This window comes from Lycium barbarum, chromosome 6, assembly GCF_019175385.1.
Source record: "Lycium barbarum isolate Lr01 chromosome 6, ASM1917538v2, whole genome shotgun sequence".
Classification (NCBI taxonomy): domain Eukaryota; kingdom Viridiplantae; phylum Streptophyta; class Magnoliopsida; order Solanales; family Solanaceae; genus Lycium; species Lycium barbarum.
Genome location: NC_083342.1, coordinates 78053791 through 78060140, shown reverse-complemented (window position 1 = coordinate 78060140; position 6350 = coordinate 78053791). Strand labels below are relative to the sequence as shown.

The following is a 6350-nucleotide window of genomic DNA, read 5'->3' as shown; positions in this document are numbered from 1 at the left end:
GTAATAAGAATAAATAGAATGTGTTCGATTAATCGTTTCGCTAATGAGGATAAAAATATACCCTTCAGCCTTGCTTAGTTTTATACGGAGAAGTAAATGCGTTCTTGTTACCTCTGGGGACCATAGGAATATAGGTGTTATAGTAGCATCTACAGGCTTGTGAGCAACTCAGAAGATACTCATAAAGTTAACATCAACTCGTCAACTAGTAATCCATAGGTAGAATGATTTGAAAACTCAACTGGATTGTTAGTGGTCATACCCTAGATCTATCTCTTCTCCGATTAAAATCTGCTCATTCTTTGTTGAAGTTCATTATTTGTTTTATTTTATTTTTAGTTAGTTAATAATTATATCACTACTGGAAATTAGGGCTATGGCAACGCCTTCCTCTGCAACGATTATACAACCGTTGCACAAGGACAGAATGCTATAGTTACACTTTAGCGTCTAAACCGTTGCAATTGTATCTAAACTGTCACCATACATTTACCTAATGGGACGGTTTTATTTAACCGTTGCAATAGTTTTAATATGGCAACAGTTTTATTTCTATTGCAACGGTTGTAAATTCCCTCCCAAATTTTCCTTATTTTCACTGTAGACCCGACAAAAACAGAGACCCCCTAAATTTTGTTCCGCCTACTACTACTATTTCCCTAGAGAAAGAAAATCATCACTATCAGCAAGCCACCAATATTGCACCCATGGAAAACATCACGACACCGGCAAACAAAATCGTCACCCGATTACCATCACCATCAGGAACCTAAATAACCGTCGGCCACCATTACCATCGCCGGTAATTTTCTATATATATCTGTGTTTCTAACTCTATATCGGTAATTAGGGTTTAATTGGCTCCATCACAACAGCCAATCTCCTATCAATTCAACATCAAGCATCAAATTTTGCGGGTAATTTTTAGGGTTCAATTGGCTGTGTCACAACAACAAATTTTATTGGCTGGCTTTAGGGCGTAATGAAATATTATCCTTAAATGAAACCATGCTAAATTCTTTTTCTTCCAAAGCCAAAGAGGACACACTAAGCCACGTTGGTCACCTCCAATACCGTCTTCGTCACTTCAATTTGATTGTGACCATAAATTTCTTAAATGAATTTGCAATGCTTTTGCTTTGAAATTGTGGCTTTTTAAGGTTAATTTTGTGATTTTGCAGTTTTCTGTTCTCTTCATTTTGATGTTTATCATTCATATCTGTGTGGAATTCATGTTCTCGTAATTTATTTTTGTGTCTTTTGACAAAGAAATGTCATTTTTGATTGCTAATTAGTTAGAACAAAGCAGGTGTGCTTGAAATCTGCTGCACCTTTCACAAATTTGTGCAATACTAGAAGCATCATTGAAGGTTAGTTTTCCTCCTTTGCTCGGTAGTTCAAATAAAATTCTTCTAAGTCGATTTTTGAGAAGTCTGTCAGGGTAATTTATGTTGTGTCGGTGTGCTTACTGGTTTCACATCATTAAATATTTTATCGACGGAGAAAGTAAACTCTAGAATTACTATAAATAAAATAGCACCAAACTTCCAATTGAGGTGCTTCTGTTGCACCTCAGTATAGCAAAGGATTTTGCATAGATTATTGACTATTGAGAGTACTGCAAGCAAGGGATCTAAAAGAATTACAAATAAGTTTAATCCTTCACTTTGAAATTTTTATTGTTAGATAACCCTGGACTTGTGTGGTTGTAGAAGTGATACTACTTATCTGTGAAGATGTGACTATGTCTTTATACATATCCTAGAATATCATACATATTAGTCATCAACTATTTCAGAAAAAAGTGTGAGCATATGTTATAATACTGAGACTAACTTTGGATTAACCTGTATTTGTTGCAATGCCTTAAGTATATTTTTAAATGCAAAAATCTTCTAGTCAAATAGTATATGTATTGGGAACAGGCAAGATATTGGAGATTTTTCTCATTTTCACTTTCAAGAACTCCTACTTAATACTAATTACCTTGCAGGGGTTTTGAATTCCTATACAATAAAAATGTGACTAGCCATGAAGAGTCATGGAACCAATGGACTTCATTTATTCCTACAAAAAAAAAATGGATTAATAATCTGCTGCTCATGATGCGACTGAAAGTGATTTTATTCCACCTTCCCATACAAACATTTAAAACCTGGGGCTTAAGGGGAAAAAAAGGAAAACAATAACAGATCTTTTCTGTCAAAAATGCTAAATTACTAGAGGAAACAGATCTAGCCTAATTAGAATGATAAAGTGAACTTGTGTAACTACAAAAATCCACACATTCCAGCAGGTGGTGGAAATAGAATTACATCAACTGTTATAACATCAACCCCAATAATCTACTATTCTGAATAATAAACCAGTTTTTGACCAATCTTGCTAAGAAAATTGTTTCTTTGAAGTGCAATTCTATTGTTAATCTGCTGCACCTACTGAAATTTTGTATGTGTCCCAAGTCTGGTCCCTTTGGTGCACAAATTGGCAGCAATGTAAAAAACCAGCAATAGTGCTGAACTGCTACCAGTTGCTGCAGTCTTTCTTTGAAAAAACCAGTAGGAGTCTTGCATGTGTGGCCTTGTCATGTGTCCTTGTATGTTGTCTCTGCTATATCTTGCATTGTTGTCCAGACCTGTTGAGATGCAATAGCAATAATACCAAGTTTCTAAAAAAAAAAAAAAAAAAAAAAAACAAAGTTCCAAAACGCTGAAACACCAATTCCTATGAAAATGCTGATCGTATTCCTCTGTTATGCCTCGGCTGATCTATTGAAACTTACCTAATATCCTCTGCAGCTGCCAAATATTTGCATATATGGCATCATCTCATGTTGTAGCTGTATGAGCAACTTGTTGCATATCTGGTAATCCTTTCTCTTCTGCAGAATCTTGCATATAGTTGCAACTTCTGCCTTTCTCACTTGAAACTTGAAATTGCAACTTTGCCTGTGTAGTTGCTGCACCACAACTAGTAGAACTAATATATCCCATATCATTTCCTGAATTTGGATCAATGAAATAATATCTAAAGTTTGATGTATCATGTATACATATCTAAAGTTTGAGCTTCAGTTGTCCTGTTGGTGTTGAGGTATCAAATCTACCTTAAGGGTTTTAATTTCAACACTATAGTGGTTCATTTCCTTTTTTTTTTTGTCCACCAATATGAAACTTGTTTTAGCCTAACTGGAAAGTATGCTAAGGGTAGACATAATTAGCCTTTTCTCCATTTACATTATAATCTAAGTATGCTCTTAGAGATGTTGAGGGGACTTGATATGAAACATGCTATTTAGATAAGTGAGCCTAGTGAGATATTTAGAAAAAGTTGTTTTGTGGTGTGTATAAGCATTTCTTGGTCTGGCTGTCTTTAAACCAATCCTAGAATACGAAATGTTTTAACTAAGTCATTCCTTTTAAGCTATTTGATGAAGTTGAGGTGGTCCATTCCCTTGTTTTGATGTTTAACCTCTAAATGATCTGTGTTGAACTAGTATTGGGAAAACTTTTTGTTTGTTAGCCATGAAACAAGATTTTTATAGCTCCTACCTGTTTGTGTTCAAAGAATTAGTAAAGCTCATGCTTTAGTTTATTTATTTTCCAAGGTGTTGAGAAACAGGTTATTTCACTTCATTATTTGCGATTTTCCAGAATAATAGCAAAAATCAGAAGCACTTGTAACTGGATACTAGATAAGGGGGAGGAAGTTAGTTGTTTGTCTTCTTTGGTTTTAAATAAGGCTGGGAATTATCAATATGTCATTTTTAGTTTCAGAATATTGAGTGTTTGCATGTAGTGGTTTATTTGTATAAGTTAGGTGCCCTGATAGTTAAAGATTCACCATGCTTAGGATCTAAGAGTCTTGAAACGGCTGCTGATTTTTTCATTTTTCTAAAGATAGGATGTTTATTGGTTGATAAGGGTTGAAGTAAAACATAGGATTATAAAATTAATACACTAAGAGGTTTAGCTAGAAAACTGGCTGTTTTTGTAGCATGTTCAAGGCTGCATGTTACCTGTGTTTGACTTTATTTTGTGTATCTCTCTTTGGTTCCTATTCTCTTTTAAGAAATATTGGATGAAGTTTAAAAGTTTAGAGTCAGCTGGAATATCAAACCTCAGTCTGGCTAAGTATGTTCTCAAGGGTCTGAATTCTTTAAAAAGGGGACTTCTTTTAAAGTTCCTGTTTCAGTCCAGAATTTGTAAATTCAGCTTAGTCTTCTCCCTGTTTTGTCAAGTATCTCAAATGATCATATATCACTTAGAAATTGTTCTTTTGAAGTCTGATTGATTTCTGAAATGTGTATTTAGTCTTGTGTCTGTTAACAATAATCATGATTAGAGTGCTATAATCAAGTGATGCACTTTCTTCCTGCTGTTTGCAAAATAGTGCTGTGAAACAGTTTGTTCCAACCTAGGTGTGTTAGCAAATGTAAATTCTGAGTAATAGTCACCTCTAGATTGTTGGAAGACAACAGTTATGGCATCTCTTGTGAGCCAACTGTCTCTCATGTGCTAAGGGTCTTAAATGACTGACTGCTGAATAATGAATTGATTAATAGTTCATGTTACTTTCAGAAAACAACTTGAATTCTTTTGTTATTCAAAACTATTTTCTCAAACTTGGATCAAACTGTGATCATCTGTCAAATAAATCAACTACTTTATGCTCCCATTGTTGCTAGCTTGTTAATAGACATGTAGTGCTTGATACTCATCCTTCACTTCCCCTTTTTCTTTGCATGACTTGGGGAAATTTCCAATCCTCAAATGTTTCCTGAGTATTGTTGAGTCTTGGAGAAATCTTCTACACTTCTGAGGCCGTCTAAAGGAAGCTGAGATTGGATAAGTTGTGCTTACTGGCTTGCTGCACTCAAAGCTATGTTTTTCCCACATCCTTTGAGCCATTCTTGTTTTTACGTATTATCTCTGTTATTCTGTAAACTACTATTTCACTATAGTGTTATTCTTAAGTTGACTGCTACTGCTGTTCTGCCTATTGTGGGTTGCTATTACTATTTTGGCTGAGTTTAGCTGAAGCATTGTTGCATTTTTTCTGAATATGAAAGGTTTTATTTTTGAGTAAGTTTGCTTGCTGCTACCTGGTTCACAATTGTGGCATCTTATGGAAAGTGATAGCTGCATTTTGAGGCAAGCAAGATGTTGCATCTTGAGCCCAAAATGATGCTGCACTTTAAAAGCGTAGATACTACAAATGTTTCACCTTGAGACTTACCATGCATCTTGAGCCCAAAATGATGCTGCACTTTAAAAGCATTCATTATTATCTTTCTTGTGTGATTATTATAACATTGTTCTTAGTGCCTATTTGGATTGGCTTATTTTAGGTGATTTTAAGCTAAAATAGCTTTTAAGCGCTTGTGTAGTATTTGGGTAAAATAAATAAGGACTTTTAAGCACTTGTCTTTAAGCTAATATGACAAAAATAAGCCACAAGCTAGAGTTTCTAACTTATTGCTTTTGGCTTATAAGTCAAAAGCCATAAGCCAATCCAAATGGGCTCTTATTAGTCTCTCCTTAGTAATGAAAAGAGTTATGACATTGCTTATTCTTTTCTTGAAGGTGTTGAAAATGAAGAAAGGGAAGACGCAAGCAGTGAAGACATTACTTGAGAAGATTTTTGGATTTTTGCTGAAGCTTTAGATGTTCTAGGAATATTTTGCTATTGACATTTTGGAACTCATGCAAACTCTTTAAATGTAAAACTTTATGTATTTGGGTTTTAACATTTTGCTTTTATGGATATTATAACTAGCTTGTGGACAATATGGATTATGAAAAGTTTCATTTTGTGATTTTATATAATTTGTAGTGCATTATAAATTATTTATAAACAGGGTTGTTATTTTAATTAAAGTGTTGCAATAGCTTACCTAACCGTGGCAACAAGCCCCAAATTAAACATGGCAACCGTTGCAATAGGTCATGAAAACCGTAGCAATAGACATTTTTGAATTGTCTCTAATCAATAAAAACCGTAGCAGTAGGAAAATAATTGTTGCATAAAGTCCAATAACCGTTGTAATAACCTCAATTAGGCGTTGCAATAGCCTATTAAACTGTTGCACAAGAGTCTATGGGGACTGTTTTTAACCGTTCCAATTAACAAAGAAAATATGTCGCAGCAGATAGACTAATAACCGTTGCTATAGAATCTTCTATAGCAACGATTTTTAGAACCGTCCCATGAACCGTTGCTATAGATCTATCGGCACGCGAGAAGATGTCACGCATGGTAATCCGTTGCCATAGGTCAATGGCAACGATTCCTTTGCCTATGGCAACGGTTTCCCTAGTGTTGCCAGAGGCCCATTTTCCAGTAGTGAT

General features: G+C 34.8%; 1 long non-coding RNA gene across 2 annotated transcripts; it reads left to right on the top strand.

Annotated features, from left to right (window-relative positions):
* The first annotated feature begins 603 nt into the window (after positions 1-603).
* Positions 604-5825, top strand: LOC132599758 (uncharacterized). Of its 2 annotated transcripts, none has more exons than XR_009566994.1 (3): positions 604-802; positions 1310-1370; positions 5586-5825. It is a non-coding gene; the product is annotated as an uncharacterized LOC132599758 (long non-coding RNA). The 2 variants fall into 2 exon arrangements; XR_009566995.1 differs by lacking the exon at positions 604-802 and adding an exon at positions 824-917.
* The last annotated feature ends 525 nt before the right edge of the window (positions 5826-6350 follow it).